Here is a 16,325-nt window from a genome sequence, read left to right as displayed (position 1 = left end):
TATCCAAAGCAATGTCTTTTCTGATGATCTAGAAAGATCTTGTTTTAAATCACTCTCAATCCAATCCCTATATGTCTGTTAGATTCCTGTCACTTGCTACAAGAAGGGTTACAACTAACACTCTCCATTACTTCTCAATAACACAGTTTATATTCAACTGGAAGATTTAAATAAGGTCTTTCTAAGAGTTAAAGGACTATCTCCCACTTTGCAAAGGGTTAAAGGGAATTAAATGAGGAGCAATATCCAATTAAATAGTCTGGCTTACATATTATAACTCCTTCATATTTATTCTACTATCAATTGTATCTCCTTGACCAGGATTCATATATCATAGGACAACAGTCGTCCTTCCACCAGACAACCCCAAAGAACATTCCCAAAGCTGGACCTGAACTACTTCTCTGGCTTCATCTCCTGCACCAACCCTTGACTACACACACCTGAGGCCTAATTGCCCTGGTTCACCTATAATTCACTACACATGCTACAAACTGCCAAGCTTCGAAACCTCAGTTCATTTTGTTCCTTGACAAAGTTCTCTCCTTGACCAAACTCTAGCTAGGCTCCTCTGAGCCCTTTCTGGATGAAGCCTTAATCTTGGCCTGTAGAAATTTGAGCAAAACACTGACATAATTTGTAACAGCTCAAGGCCACATCCCTAGCGTGACTCTGGCCTCCATTAAAGTGCCTGCCTGAGAAAACTCAAGACTATCAAAAGAATTCACTGTTCCAGCCAACACCTGAAGATGGGTCCGCCATCTCCCAGCATTTGTGGGAAAGTAGGAGTCTAACCTCAATAAGCAACAGGTAGCAAACTCAGTTGGGTTTCACATGGACCAACCCCTCCTTTCCACTTTTTGTAATTCTTCACTTCCCTGACTCTACTGAGCCTCCACTCACGCCCCTCCCTAATCCCTCATTCTGCCTTTAATATGTCTGGGCACTGCTGTGCAGATGGAAGTAGGGTTCAGTTAACTCTGGACTCTCTTTCCTATTGCAATAGTATATTACCGATTGAAATCTGCCCGCCTTAACTAGTGTCTGCCTTGTTTATCCCTGACACCCTCATCCTGGAAATCTTTCTTCACCCTGTATTTTTCCCAACTTTAAGATCCTACAAATACAGCTTAAAAACTCTCATGTCAGTTTCCCTAAATCTCTAGTCTGTGTCTTTCTCTGTATTTCCAGAGGATAGAGCTGATACTTTATCTCAGCCCTTACTTACCTCCAGGGTTTTTTTGTCTGCCCCATTGGTCAGTTAGCTCTTTGGGAGTAGGAACTATATATGATTATCTCTGGATCCAAAGCACAGCTCAGCTCTTTTTGTTTGTAGTGCCTGAATCACTGCTGTTAGTGCCGTTGTCCACAGCTTTAAAACAAAGTAGTTTGGCCAAATGTCTAGGCTCCTGCCTCTTGGCCTCTGGTTTCAATAGAAAGATAAAATCATTTATGCCTTAATGTGGCAAGAAGCTATGATAAAGGAAGATTGTCTCCTGAGAAGGCTGGGGTATCTATCACATGCATTACTATCCTAGAAGGTTAGCCCCCACTGGGTGGGGCTCAGTGTCTGGAAAATTTTGTCACATTTCTGCCTAGCTCAGTTAAGGCCCCTCCACATAAAACATGTATATCCAAGCACAACACATGTTACATCATTGCATCCCACCATGCCCTCATGTACATATCACACACCAAACACTTGCCATCCACACACAGATAGTCAGACACAGTGCATAATGTGCATGCATACATACTGGGAGAGGAATAAATTGTGATAGATTTGAGACACATTGTCAATAATTATCAACAAGGATGTGGACTACTATACTCAATGTGTTAGTTAAATAGAAATATTGAGGTAGGATAAAATCAGCAAATCTGCCTTTTCGTCCTGAATTCCTCTGGTCCACTCTAATCTTGACCTTCCAACCATTCTTGTCCTCTTTTTGTGCTTGAAAGTAACTTGAATTCTCCCATACGTATTATTTCATTCATATGTTTAGTCAAATATTTTCCTTAATTTTTAAACTCCAAACAAACAAATCCAATATTCAGGGCCCTTCCCAAAATATACTAAGTTCAGAAATTTCTAAGAATCTCAGTCTACTGGGAACTGAATTCTTAGAGAGCAAATTAAATATCCATTTAAATGATTCATGATGTATTCACATTAGAGCAGTTTGATTATAATGCCTTGAGTTTAGGACCTGTGTCTTGTATGTATACACTCAGTGCTTAATGCGGTACTGCACACGTACTAGTTGCTCAGGACATCTGTAAGGACAAGCCATCTATGGGAGAGGAATGTGTGGCCTCCCCCTCTATTATGGTGTGTAATTCACTGGCCCTTCGCCATAGGGCCTTCCTTCTTCAGACACCCTCTTGGAAGAATAGGTTATTAAAGCCATAAACCCAAGATCATAAATAACTTACCCGAGTCCCAGTAAATCTGTATTTCATATGAAGCATGTTATTTTTGACAACAGGCCCAATTCCTTTAGAAATCACGTAGTAAGAAATAAGGGAGGTATCTTCCACATAATCACATAATGGTTTCACATAAGGCTCTTGTCAGTCCTCACTCAAAATATAACACATTAGCCAATCAGATACCACAGTCTTGGTGGCTTCAGCCCTTGCTACAGAAAGCTCATTTTCTTCCTCTCTCTTGGGGCTGGAATTTCCACTGCTCAAAAGCCATTTGTCTTGAAGATTTCATTTTCAACATCAGCATAGGAATAAAAAAAAATGTCATTTTAGCCCTGAACAAGATTTAGATAAATCAGGCTTTTTTAAAACATCTTTGGGACTTCCTGGCCCTGGTGACCCTATAATGGTGGGTGTAGGGGGAGGGCAGCTATTTAAAGACACTAGGTTTCCCATGACTGAGGAATATAGGCACATTTAATTGCTTTCTGGGCTTTCAGAATGGACCAACTGGTATCGGTTGTTCCCAGAGTTAAGTTGACTCTGGGAACAATTCACTGGACTCTGATACTGGAGTGAGTTTTATACACTTTGTCTTTGGAAAATGACCTTTGATGCCAATTCCAGAGTCAGGAAAAAATCCAGATGTTCCTAATTTATTTTGAAGTATCACAGACCATTTATCCATTCATCCGTTGATTTAGCAAGTATTTACTGAGCAGATACTTTGTGCCTGGGGGCTGTAGACACAGATACAGATCAAGGTTGCCTTTTGGGTATATGGGGCTCCAGATAAGTAATTTTCTTTGTAACCATTTAAGTCACAAATATCAGCATGGAAGCAGCACCTGGCAACACAATTTCATGCCATGCCTTGAAAGAAATACTATGCTGGCCAGTGAGAGATACTTCTCCCCAGATTACCTCCCAGAAATCTTGAACCAGAGCCTGGCCATGTGGCCCTAGCACAGTTCCATCCACCAAAATGGAACTGCTGGCCTGAACTGGCCTTTGGCATTAAGTCTCTAAGGGAGACTTAGAAAGTATACAGGAAGCCACTCCAAAGCCTGAGGCTGCTTGACATGCATGCTGTGGTAGGCACCCCTCTGCCTGGGTCTGGGGGTGGTGTTGACATCCACTGGCCACTAAGTTATGATTCCTGGTCTCAAGGAGATCTCCTATCGTGTGAAATGTTCTTCTAACTCCACACGCCATGTAATATAATAAGTTCACACAAGTGTTATAGATGCCACGATAATGACATATGGATGATGTGGTAGAAAGTCCAAAGAAAAAATAGTCCCTATTTGATCAACCTAAAGAGAACAAAGTAGAAATATATCGATGTGATTATACAGTTGGGGATTTATTGTCCTGAAATGTCATTTAAGAATGATTTAGGGAATTCTTTTGTTTGATTCATCATACTAATCTGATGTCTACAGAAACTTCTGCATTTGAATTGAGAATCTGAAATGGATGGCACTGGAAATGAGAGATTTAGATGTAGAGAATATTGCCCTTGTCCAGTCTGTCCCACCACTTGCTGGCTGTATGGTGCTCGAGGCAGTAACTCCTCTCAGTCTCAGTTTCCTTGCCCATAAAATGGGAGTTGTCATATATATTTCAATGGGTTATTTTGAGGTTTAAATTACAGATTTATTTGTAAAATCATGCCCATGGCACACAGGTTCATTTGTTCCTAGAGTAAAAGCAATTGCAGAAGATATGCAAAAAGGAAAATGTTTCTAGAGAGAAGATCAGTTCAGTCTAGGTTAGGAGACTTTCCTACAAGCTTATTATTTAAGAGGCACGGCCCCAGAATGTTAGGTTCCAGGCCCTGCAGTAGAGTCAGGTTACATCAACTAGTTTGGATGGATTTCCAGGTTGGATACGCATTTTCTAAAAGCATATTGGGATATCGATGTCTACCTGAGTCTCTGAATTTCCTGTGTCTCAGTTCAGGCCATGTTATAGATTGAATATTTGTGTCCCCTCACGATTTATACACTGAAATCTAGCCCACAATGTGATGGTATTAGGAGGTGAGGCCTTTGGAGGTGCTTAGATCATGAAGGTGGAGCCCTCATGAATGGGAATAGTGCCGTTGTAATAAGAGCCATAGACTTGCCCTTTCTCTTTGTTCTCGGCCATGTGAGGATACAACTAAAAGGTGGCTGTCTGCAACCCCGGAGGCCTCACCAGATATGGGATTTGCCTTTATCTTGGACTTCCCAGCCTCTAGAAATGTGAGAAACCAATGTTTGTTTTATAGGCCACCCAGTCTATGGCCTTTTGTTATAGCAATCTGAACTGAGACCTCATGACCTCATTTAAACCTAATTATCTCCCAAAGGTCCCATCTCCTAATATCATCACACTGGGGTTTAGGGCTTTAACATATGAATTTGGGGGGACACATTCAGTCCATAACAATTTCTAAGTACAGACTCAGACCTGTGGGGATGTAGGTTCCTGGGAATCAGAGGGGTTGCAGGAAGGCTGGCCCATTTGACTTCTTTCATGAGACGTCAGCAAAGCTCCCTCAGTGTCTGCTTCTGCCTTTGGAAAGGCTTGGCTTCCCACTGAGCAATGCTGGAAGCCCCAGTCCTCTCAGACTAGCCTAAGAACATAATCTACCACTCTCCCAACTCTTTTTTTTTCAAGATTTATTTATTTGAGAGACAGAGAGAGAGCATGAGCAGGGGGAGGGGGAGGGGGAGAGGGAGAGGAGACAGAGAATTTCAAGCAGACTCCCCACTGAGTGCAGAGCCTGATGTGGGGCTAGATCTCATGACCATAGATCATGGCCTAAGCAGAAATAAAGAGTTGGACACTTACCTGAATGAGTCATCCAGGTGCCCCAATGCTTTTTTTTTTTTTTTGAGAGAGAAAGAGAGGGATCACATGTGTGAATGTGCACGCAGTATGGGGAGGAGCAGAGAGAGAGAGGGAGAGAGAGAATCTTAATCTTAAGCAGGCTCCATGCCTGGTGCAGAGCCCTGTGTGGAGCTCGATCTCACAACCCTGAGATCATTACCTGAGCCAAAACCAAAATCAAGATTAACTGACTGAGCTACCCAGGCACCCCACCCCCTCCCTGGCCCTCTCTCCCAACTCTTAGAGCAAAGCACAATCCAACCTTGGGGGTGGAGTGGGGGATAAGGGTGGGGGCTATAGATGAGAATCAGGGCTTTGGGTGAAGGTTGAAGATGGGCAAAGGGGCAGGGGGAATAGATAAGAACCAGCAAAGTGGGAAAAAATACTATGTTTGGGGAACATGGAAGAAGCTAATCTGACTCAAACTAAGGGTGTGCTCAGAGAAGGTTGAAGGGATATTGAGGAACTTGGGGAGTGAGGAAGTCTCTGGAGATAACATTGCCACCCCAGAGTTGGGCTCATGGTCCTATTCTCCCCAGGGGTTGCCTCTTAGCAAAGAAGTCAGGGGGGAGCCATCTTTTTAGCACCTCTTGATTTTGCAGTTGGAAGCCTGAGAGCAAAGCACAAGGAAATTAAGAGAAATGTTTTGCACATTTGTATAGAAGGGGCCACTGTTTTGGAATAGAAACATCCGTTGTAATAAGTCTGCACACAGAAACAGATGGAAGGAGATAAGTATCAGCCTCTTGCCTCCAATTCTGTCAGCCAAGAGAAAAGGAAATTTGTGCTGTTAGTTATGGAAGCTTCCTCAAATCCAGGCCAACACTTAGTTTCTGCTATTGAGTTACTTCCCCTTTAATCAGAGACCCCCCATTTCCGAGGATGCAAATATTTTGGAAGAGAAAACCCCTTTAAAGGAAAAGAAAGGGAACTATCATTTTAACTGAAAGGCTCTGCCAGACTTATTTGCATTTAAATGCTCATGTTCATAAAAACCTTGAGACAGGGATTATTACCATCTCTGTTTTTACAAGAAGCAGGCTCTACACTGAAGTGACTTATCTCATATCCTACAACTTTATAAGGGCCTGGCTCAGAGTTGCTGAATGCCTGGATCCACGTTCAGCACTTAGACAATACAACCTTTCAGGCTGTGGGCACATTCTTTCAAGTAGAAAGACACAGTGACAAGAAAAAGGAGAAAGGACATAAATCTGTAAATAAAGCTACAAATTAGATCAGATCATCAAAGCCCATGGCCAAAATCAAGTCTGGCATCAACTCATCAGATATGGGAAGTGCCAAGATCCGGAAGAGGACCTGGGGTCCTAACCTTGTCACTCAGCCTCCATGGCAGTTACTTCAGTGTCCTACTAGACCACTCCAGTGGGAGGGCTGGATTTCTTGCAAACTAAAGGCTATGAGGGATGGCCAGATCAGAATCCTTTATGGTCCCTTTAAGCCCCAGGTCTCTGTGGTCCCTACCAATAATCCAACCCATGTCTGTGTGTTTATGCATGTGTGTATATTGAGGGGCGGGAGAGAGCTGATGAGTCCAAGGACAGCAAAAATTATTTTGTACAATGTTGATAACTAATGAGAGTCAATGGCTCTAACTACATTCTTTTGTACAATGTCATGCTCCACATTCAAGATAGGGCATTGAAGGAATGCTGAGGTTGGCTGTATGGGTGAATTAATGATGATAAAGACAGACATGAAAGAAGACATTTATTAATCCCTAGTACTATTGAGTAGCATGAGGCCCATGGGGTTTGTTGCTCATGCTTATGTTACAACATGAAGAGGTGATGGCTGGAGCTCTAGTAACCATTTGGGTCATGAGGACAAAAGCACACCCTGGGTACTGTAGAATGTTCTTTGGAATCTTTTGGGATGGAGTCCAGTTCCTACAGGATTATGACATGGTCAGGCCACCCCTGGACTGCCCCAGACTCTCCTCCCACTCACCATCCATCCTCCGACTAGGTTCAGTGCAGCTCCACTCAGCACCCAGCTGGATCACATCTTCCAATCATACTAAATTGAAATCGTCTGTTGACTTGCCTGGCTGCCCCAGCAAACTGTGCTGTCCCAGAAGGCTGGGACCTTCAAGGCTAGACACATCTAGGAAGTTATCTAGTGAGTTACCTGCCACCCAATAATGTTTATTGAACAAGTGAATGAGTGGTCACTGATTGAATTAACGAAAATTTTGTTATGAGAACATCAGGGGTGCCATTGCATGGGAGTTGTTCTAGCTAACAGAATCCCATGGATATGGACAGCTGCAAAGAACAGAACATTTTGGGTGCATTTTGGGCCAAATCCATGCTTTGAGGGGCCTTCTCTGTCCACCAGGTCCCTCCCCTCCAGCCCTGGAATACACAGCAGGAATCGATGATGACACTGACTCATTCTGGAATGTAAGGTTTGCGGGGAGAGGCTGATCAGGGACTCGCATTTGATGAGGCCACCTGCTGGGGTGGTTACTCTCTCCCTCTGCTTCCATGGTTTCTGCCCAGAGGCTGCCCTTCCTGACCTCATCCTGCCCTCTCTGGCCACAACTGATGATCACACAGACTCCCTCCTTCTCACCTCTGGAAGGCCTGGGTGAGAGTCTGTGGCTCTCTTCCACTCTGCCACGTCCCCCAGGGGCCTTAGTCAGCAGCATGGGTGTTGTTCATCTTCTCATCCACCACCCAACCCAGGACACAGTCTGTGAAGTGAAACCCGGCGGTCGACCCAGGAACTGCCACTGTGGACCGAGTGTTTTCTTTCCTTCACACCTCTTTCTCTTTAACCTCTGGTCTTTGGCCTTCTCCTCTGCATGTCTTGCCATAGACTTCTCACCACGTGTCTCTGTTTCCCTCTCTGCTCCCTGAGAGTTCTGAGCAATGAAAACTTCTTTGGTGTATCACTAGAAGAGTGGCTGCTGCTCCCCTCTTCCATTCTGACAACTGGGCTACAAGAACCTTCTTCCCCTCATTAGTTAGATGACACCAGGGACTCCTAAACGTTTCTGAGCCTCCACGTACTCATTCATAAAATGGGATTGCAAAGGCTGGCTGTACAGTGGGCTGATCATGAGGAATATAATAGTGGAGAAAGTAGAATGAAAGGTCTGAAAAACTGTACATCACGGCAAGCAGGTCATGATGGTGTGTTCATTATTTATAGGTCCAAGAGAGAAGAGACAAGGAGGGCTGAGGTACACAGACACCTGTTCTCTACCACTCACCACTACCTCCATCTCTTCTCCCTCATCTGCATTTGTTCACCTTCCATTTGTCTACTACTTTCCATTTGTAGCCATCTGCCAGGTATTCTATGAGGGTTGACCTTGCATGTTCTGCAGTGGATGTGCTGCACTAGCCTCTTCTCTTCCACAGGGCAGCCCTGCCTGCAGTGCCCAGTAAGATCCAAAGACCCGGAGCAGCCTCCCACCCCGACCCCACTCCCCCAACACACTGCAATGACCCTGGGGACTAATGGCGCTCCAGGGGTAGAAGCCAACCAGAGGCAGTGCAGTGAACTACTGACCTCCGAATTCTTCTAGCTGCAGTAACCTGATAGCTCCATTTTGTTTTTCCTAGACAATTCACTGATCCCTAATTTTCTTCTCTTCCTTTGTGGCTTACAGAGGAGTCTCCTGACCTGTACCCAGCAGAGATTGAGGAAATGACCATAGACTCCATCCAGTTGTGCCCTCTGGGCCCCTTGTTTTGTCCAGCCATGGCTCCATGGCAGAGTGGATTGGGGGACCTTTTTTGAAAGGTGGATTCTGATCCATCAGGGGAAACTAATATCATCAGATGATGGAGTTGGAGGGAGGCGGGTGGGGAACAGATCCCTCCTAAGAGCCAAGCTTGCCTTCAATCATGCTATTTCTCTTTCCCAGTCTGATCTAGCTTTTTAGAATACCTGAGTACTCCCAGTTACCCCCACAGTCCCCATACTGGGGAACACTATTCAGTCTTGTCCTTCAAGGACATTGAAGGTAGGATAAGACTTTGTCTACAACCTTCCTGTCCTCACTTTTCCACCAATAAAAGAGGGACCTATGGCTGGAAATACATCCAAGATATTCTGAAGCCAAGTGCTAGGCATTTCTTTTCTGTGGTCCCTGAAAACCAAACCCCCTGACATCTTAGACCAAAAAGCCTAGAGGATAGGGTAGGAGGAAGAAAGCTCTTCAGTTGGGAAGCCCCTGGCTTGTAGCCCCTAAAATTCCAACAGTATGCCTTTATGCTGGATATCTTTTTTCCTGTTTGGCATGTTTCCAATTCCTCAAGGTATTTTATTCAAATAAATTGTGAAAAAAAATCACTTTGCAAATTTTAACAACTAAATATTGAATCCTTAGTGTGTTTGAAAGCAAATGTTTTAAATCAAGGCTTTGAGTGGATAATGGTTTATAGACTCACCTTTTCCCCACTTGTCTTCCACAAAACCATCTTCAATTTCCTATGAAGATCTGGGAAAGTAAACATCAGCATATTCATTTAATTTCCCCTTGGCTCTCCAGACCTTGTTTCTAGAAATATCTTTGATTCCCTCTGACAACTCTACTATCTTTCTATTTCCCTAATCTGACATCATCCCTGAATGTTCCCTCTTAGCCCTCTTGGCTTACATCATTACATTTTTCAACTTGTCTCTACTGGTATCTTAACTCCTCTTCTGATAGTTTTCTGATAGTTTATGTGTTAGGATGATGATGAGGATGATAATGATGGTGACGGGTTGGAGTGGGGGGAGAGAGAGAGAGAGAGAGGAGAGGGGGGTGGGAGAAAGAGAGAGAGAGAAGAGAACTTGTTCTGTCCTTTCAACCTAGGAGTACATGTGAACCTGCTCATACATTTGGCATACTCCCTCACTACTGCATAAATTTACATGACTCATAAGTAAATCTATGAGTTGCTATATTTTGGACATTTATGCAGCCTCCAGATTCTTCCTCAAGATCCTCCTTCTCTTCTTCCTTTTCAGAAAGTAGAGGTTTCTCACATTCCTGGTAAGAGCAGTCCTATCTTTTAGTTGGTTCTGGGCATCAATTCTTCTCTCAAATCCTAATCTGTAAGTTGAAGGGTTGCATATGATGGTCTCTGAGGTCCCCTGTATGAGAGACTAAATGAGATTGTAATGCATTCACAGAACAATGTAAGGGAGGAACAAAGAGAAATCAAGCTCTAATGGACATGCGTGATAGAGTCATTGATGGTTTAGGGGAAGAAATATCAGAGAATAGAGAAAGAGGGTTAGAATCTTAGGGAAGGCATTAAAATATGTCTCAAGACACTGCCGTCTCTCCTTTTCTCAATGCCCTTGAATGTGTCCTTGGCATCTAATGTGTTATGTCCTGTGCTCTTTAATGTACATGGCACAGTGGGAGCAGCTACAGCACCAGCACTGGGGGTTAGCTCATGTCTTGAAAACAGCTCTTGTTGTTGGTCACAGCACTAATTCCATTGAAATTTGGCTTCAATAGCTTTTGAGGATCTGGCATCTCTGAGGTTAAAGAAGTATTTGGTAAGAGGCAGGGTACTGACTTTACAATATGGGCAGATGCCCACCTGGGTGTAGGGGGAAAAATACACTCTCCTCTGCTAGTAACAGCCTTCCCTCATTAAAAGAAGATTGCAGAACTCCAAAGCAAGACTCCAGATACCCTATGCTTTCCTTCAGCCTTACCCATTGATCTGGAAACCTCTGATGTTCATGTTGGATCATCTGATGTAGACTTGTGATTAAAGGGGCAAAATTGACTTTTCTATACTAGGTTATTAGCTAGCCATCATCCTCCTTCTCCTTCTCATCACACACACTGGATGGAGTAGGTGCCACTGGGAACATTTGTGTTACTGGGAACATTTGTATCCAGGTTTGTATCTTAGGTATGAACCAACGTACCACACTATCAGTGGCTTTCAGGTGTCATAGAATTTCTATCACATATAAATCTGAACACTGAAAATATTAACCACATTTAGAATACAGTAAATATCGAACAATATTTTAGTCATTTCTGGGCCCCAACAGTGACTAGTACAGAACTTTGTGGGAAGCAGTCACTCAGGAAATCATGTGTTAGTTTTAATGATCATGATCATGATGAAGATAAATGATTTAATATAGTAGTATGTTTTTCAAATGGCTTTTATATATTGACAGTTATATAAAGTTAGCTGTATTTGAACCTTAGAACCATGTTAAGGTAATAAAACATTTCAGCGCCTGAGTATGAGCCTATGGTGGGCAGAGACTGTGTTTTATTCATCTTTGTATTTCTAGCCCTTATTGTAGGACCTGGCAAGAGATACATGTTTAATATTATTGTTGCACACTTAATTGGTGCACGAAGAACTTACTAAGCATTCATTGTGGAACAACAAGGCTGCCATATATGTAACTAGAAAGATTGCATCATACGGTGTAAGGGGGTGCTATTAACATTCAATACGTTGGGAACAGTGTACCCATAATTGGTGTCTAACCATATTGTAGTATCCATGAGAATCAATCAAGACATGAGTCAAGTTCCTACTCTTTTGGAACCTACAGTTAAAAAAAAAAAAAGACAAACAATAATCTCATTAACAAATAAATAAATCATATAAATTCAGATAATGAAAAGTGCTCCAAGAAAGAAAACAGGATGAAGGCATCAAAGCAATGGATGATGGGGGAGGGGCAGGCTATTTACTGGAGTCTGGAAAAACCTCTCTTGCCGAGGAAAACTTGGAGTTGAGACAAATCATTAGGCAGAGGCAGGCATATGTTAGCTGTTTCATCCATGCAACAACTTCCTTAGGTATATATATATATATATATATATATATATATATATATATATATCTCCCCATTTTATATGGGAAAAGACCCAGCCCCAGAAAGAATTTTGCTTCAAGTCACACAAAGTAGTAAGTGGCCTCCCAAGAGTTCGTGCCACATTTGTTCAACTCCAAAACCACTGTGTGTAAACATTATATCATGTTCTCGCTTGTAGAAGAGAAAGTGAGTGGAACAAGGATCTTATGCATCTGTAGAACATGTTTCTAGGTGTACGGTACTGGTCTACACACTGGGTGCTCTAATACATTTTTGTGAGATGTCTAGGATGAAATTCTTAGCAGGATTGATGCATGTCACAAAACTGTCTTCAGCAATTTAGATGTTCTTTTCTTTTTAGGTTCAAATTAGGGGACTATTAAAAGCATAGCACAAAGAGATTTGATGAAGAATCAAGAAGATCAGCCTCAGTGCCAACTTGACCACCAGGTATCTCCGGGACCTTGGGCAGGTCCCTTTTCCAACCTGAACTTCAGTTTCTGTGTCTGAAGATGGATGTGCTATTTGCCCTCCTTATTTCAAGACCATGGTAAGACTCTAATGTCATAACAAATGTGATAATGTTTTAAAATATATAAATCTAAATAATTTTGACTGTATTAATTTGGCAATCCTTCATATTCCTTTTCTTACCAAAGCCAAGATCTTTATGGGGTAGAATCTGATAAAAAACTGGAGACATATCCACATATCTAGGTCTACCTTCCAAAATTAGGCAAAGTCACTTTGCAATTGAATTATTATTCATGCCCAAGAAATACTGTTGCATTAATTACCCAAATAATTGATCCTGGAATTATTCGGTTATAAGTAGCTGAATTTTTAAAATAAGTTTCCCATTTATTGGCCTAGTGTAGATTTGTTATGAATCTTGCCTTGGAGATAAATATCTTATCTCCATCAAGATTTTTGTCCTAGAAAAGAGTTTCGTGTTGGATCTGTTGCTGAGATCATGACATTTGCTTTTCTTATGCTGCTCACTCAGAACTTTCTATAGTAAGAGCCAGTCCCATTTTTTCACGCTCCTTAGTAAATACGTTATTATTAATAGTACAAATCATAATAATCTGACTTCTTCATGTTCATAGTGCTTTTGCAACAGAGGAACTATCTTCATGCACATTTTTTTCATTTATCTTTATCACAAATCAGTGATGGAGGTTTTAATTCTCATTTTCAAGATAGCAAAAGGAAGTTCAGAGATATAAAGTGATGTCGTTAAGGTGGCACAGCTAGGATGGGGGGAACATGGCCTCAGACAAAAGGCTACCCATTCTCTGAGTCCAGCCTCTTACCCCCACATATACTCATGTTGAGAGAGCTTGGCCCTGGTTGGATTTTAAACAGACATTATTACATTAATATCTTTAAGTATCTTAATTAGGTCTTTCAGGAAGGAAAAGAAATTATTTGGTCACCAAAAACAGCCTGAGGGTTCCAACTCGAAAGAGTGTCTGTTTCAGATCACTCGATAGGGTGGTGGCTCCATTTGGCCAGGAAACTCTAACATCAACGATGAACCATGTGTAGCAGGGAATGCTTGGATACAGCCCCTGGCCTATGAGGAAATGTGACTGTTCGTGGTATGTGCACCCAACACCTACAGCAAACACTCCCACGGCCACCAGTGTTGGATTCAATTAAACATTAAATTCATCATCTTTAGCAAGGAAAGAGAACAGCAAACAGTTGCTCTCTCATGGCTAAACACCCCTCGGATTTGCTGGCCTTTGATTTATTGGAAGAAACCTGCTGGGAAGGACATACTGTGTAGCTGATTAATGTCAGCTTCTGTCATCAGTTTCCACTTAGATTCTTGGCCAGCCCTGACATCTCCTCCCTTAAGGATCCAGAAGAATTTGAGGGCTGATCCAAGAGCTTTACTGGCATGGGATTTGCAGAATGTGGTGTTTGCAAAATAAGGAAGATGAATGGAAGTGGAATCCCATGTTCTCCACTGGACTTGTTTCTTTAATTCATTTCTCCAGAGGCCCCACTCCATGCCAGGACCACACTAGCAAGGGGACTGAGGAAAGTGTGTTCCCAGGCCCCAGTACAGATGTCTTGCATTTCCTGTGCTGCTTTATGTGCTGGCTTCTTGGAGCTTGTCAAACTGGGAAGGGGTCTGAGGAGGAATGTAGTACACATTCACCCTCAGAACCTTCGCCGGGACCCTTGGACAAAGCCTGTGGAACAGTGAGCCCACAGGAGCAGGCCCCATCCACTGAGCAGCTAAGGCTGAGGGAAGACCCACTGCTCCACTGCTCCCCAGGCCAGGCACGCAGGCCTGATGTTTCACAGGGTCATACAACACCATCTTGCTTTCCCCAGTGATAAACCATGGTGCAATGGCATTATATTTAAAGCAAGCATATGTTGGCTAACTGAATTTAAATTTAAAAATACTTTAAAAAAATAAATAAAGCAAGCAGAATTTCCTATTTGTATTCTTCTTGGTTTTCTGTTGGAGGAAATGCCCATTATTTGATTTTTTAAAAATAATTTTACCTTTTTCCCTTTCCTTCTAGTATGCAAAAGATCTAGAAAGACGTGGCAATTTTGATAAGACTCTAAACCCTCTCCTTCCTGAACTCGTTGCTGCATTCAGGAAGAAAGATAGAAAGAAAGAAAGAGAGGAAGGAAGGAAGGAAGGAAAGAAAGAAGCAAGGAAGGAAGAGAGGGAGGGAGGGAGGGAGGAAGGAAAGATTTCAGTTGAGAAAGAAAAATCTGTTCTGATCATCTGTTCATATTTGACAAATCATCACAAAACCTGGTGGCATCAAATAACATTCATTTTATTTTTTTATTATTTTTTTAACATTCATTTTATTATATCTCAGAATTTTTAAGAGTCAGGAATTTGGAAGACGACGGGATAGACAGTTCTGGCATGGGGTATGACATGCAGTTGTCATCAGGAGCTAGAAAAGCAGGAGCCGAAGGAAAGCCAATGGGGGCTTGTTGGGGGGCATCCCTTTCCCCTCTCTCTACCTCTCCTTCTCCCTCTTCATATAGTCTCAGGGACTTTCAATGTGGTCTTTCCACTGGGTTATTTTGGGCCTCATAGCATGGTGACCTCTGGAAAGTCAAAGTGCTTACATGGTGACTTCAAGAGTGTATTCCGGTGGGTTCAACTGTTGTGCTATTTTTAGTATACTTGTGTTTGAAGATGCACAGAGGCCTTCAAGATTATTTTTAATAGCTTAGAGTTACTTCCTTATCCTTTCACTAATCAATCATAAAGATCTGGTAGGAGGTTGGACCAAATTACTTCTATGTTCCTCTTCAAATCTATTTGTCTACTGTTGTTGATTTTAACTATTCTGACAGGTGTGAGGTAATACCTCATTGTAGTTTTGGTTTGCAGTTCCCTGATGATAAATGATGTTGAGCATCTTTTCATGTGCCTGTGGCCATCTGTATGTCTTCTTTGGAAAAATGTCTATTCATGTCTTCTGCCCATTTTTAATTGGATTATTCATTTTTTGGGTGTTGCATTTTATAAGATCTTTATAGATCTTGGATATTAGCCCTTTATTAGATACGTCATTTGCTAATATCTTCTCCCATTCCATAGGTTGCCTTTTAGTTTTGTTGATTGTTTCCTTCACTGTGCAAAAGCTTTTGATTTTGATATGGCCCCAATAGTTTATTTTTGCTTTTGCTTCCCTTGCCTCAAGAGACATAGCTAGAAAGAAACTGCCACAGCAGAGGTCAAAGAAGTCACTGCTTGTGCTCTCTTTTAGGATTTTCATGGTTTCAGGTTTCACATTTACGTATTTCATCTATTTTGAATTTATTTTTGTGTATGATGTAAGAAAGTTGTTCAGTTTCATTCTTTTGCATATAGCTGTCCAGTTTTCCCAACACCATTTGTTGAAGAAACATTCTTTTTCCCACTGGGTATATTTTCCTGCTTTGTCAAAGATTAATTGACCGTATAATTGTAGGTTCATTTCTGAGTTTTCTATTCTGTTCCATTGATCTATGTGTCTGTTTTTGCCCCAGTACCATACTGTTTTGATTACTATGGCTTTGTAGTATAACTTGAAGTCTGGAATTGTGATGCCTCCAGCTTTGCTTTTCTTTTTCAAAGTTGCTTTGGTTATTTGGGGTCTTTTGTGGTTCCATACAAATTTTAAGATTGTTTGTTCTAGCTCTGT

The sequence above is a fragment of the Leptonychotes weddellii genome, chromosome 10 (assembly GCF_054177405.1).
Source record: "Leptonychotes weddellii isolate Sample4059 chromosome 10, ASM5417740v2, whole genome shotgun sequence".
Taxonomy (NCBI): domain Eukaryota; kingdom Metazoa; phylum Chordata; class Mammalia; order Carnivora; family Phocidae; genus Leptonychotes; species Leptonychotes weddellii.
The sequence above is the reverse complement of the archived record's forward strand: the minus strand, read 5'-3'. Positions refer to the sequence as shown.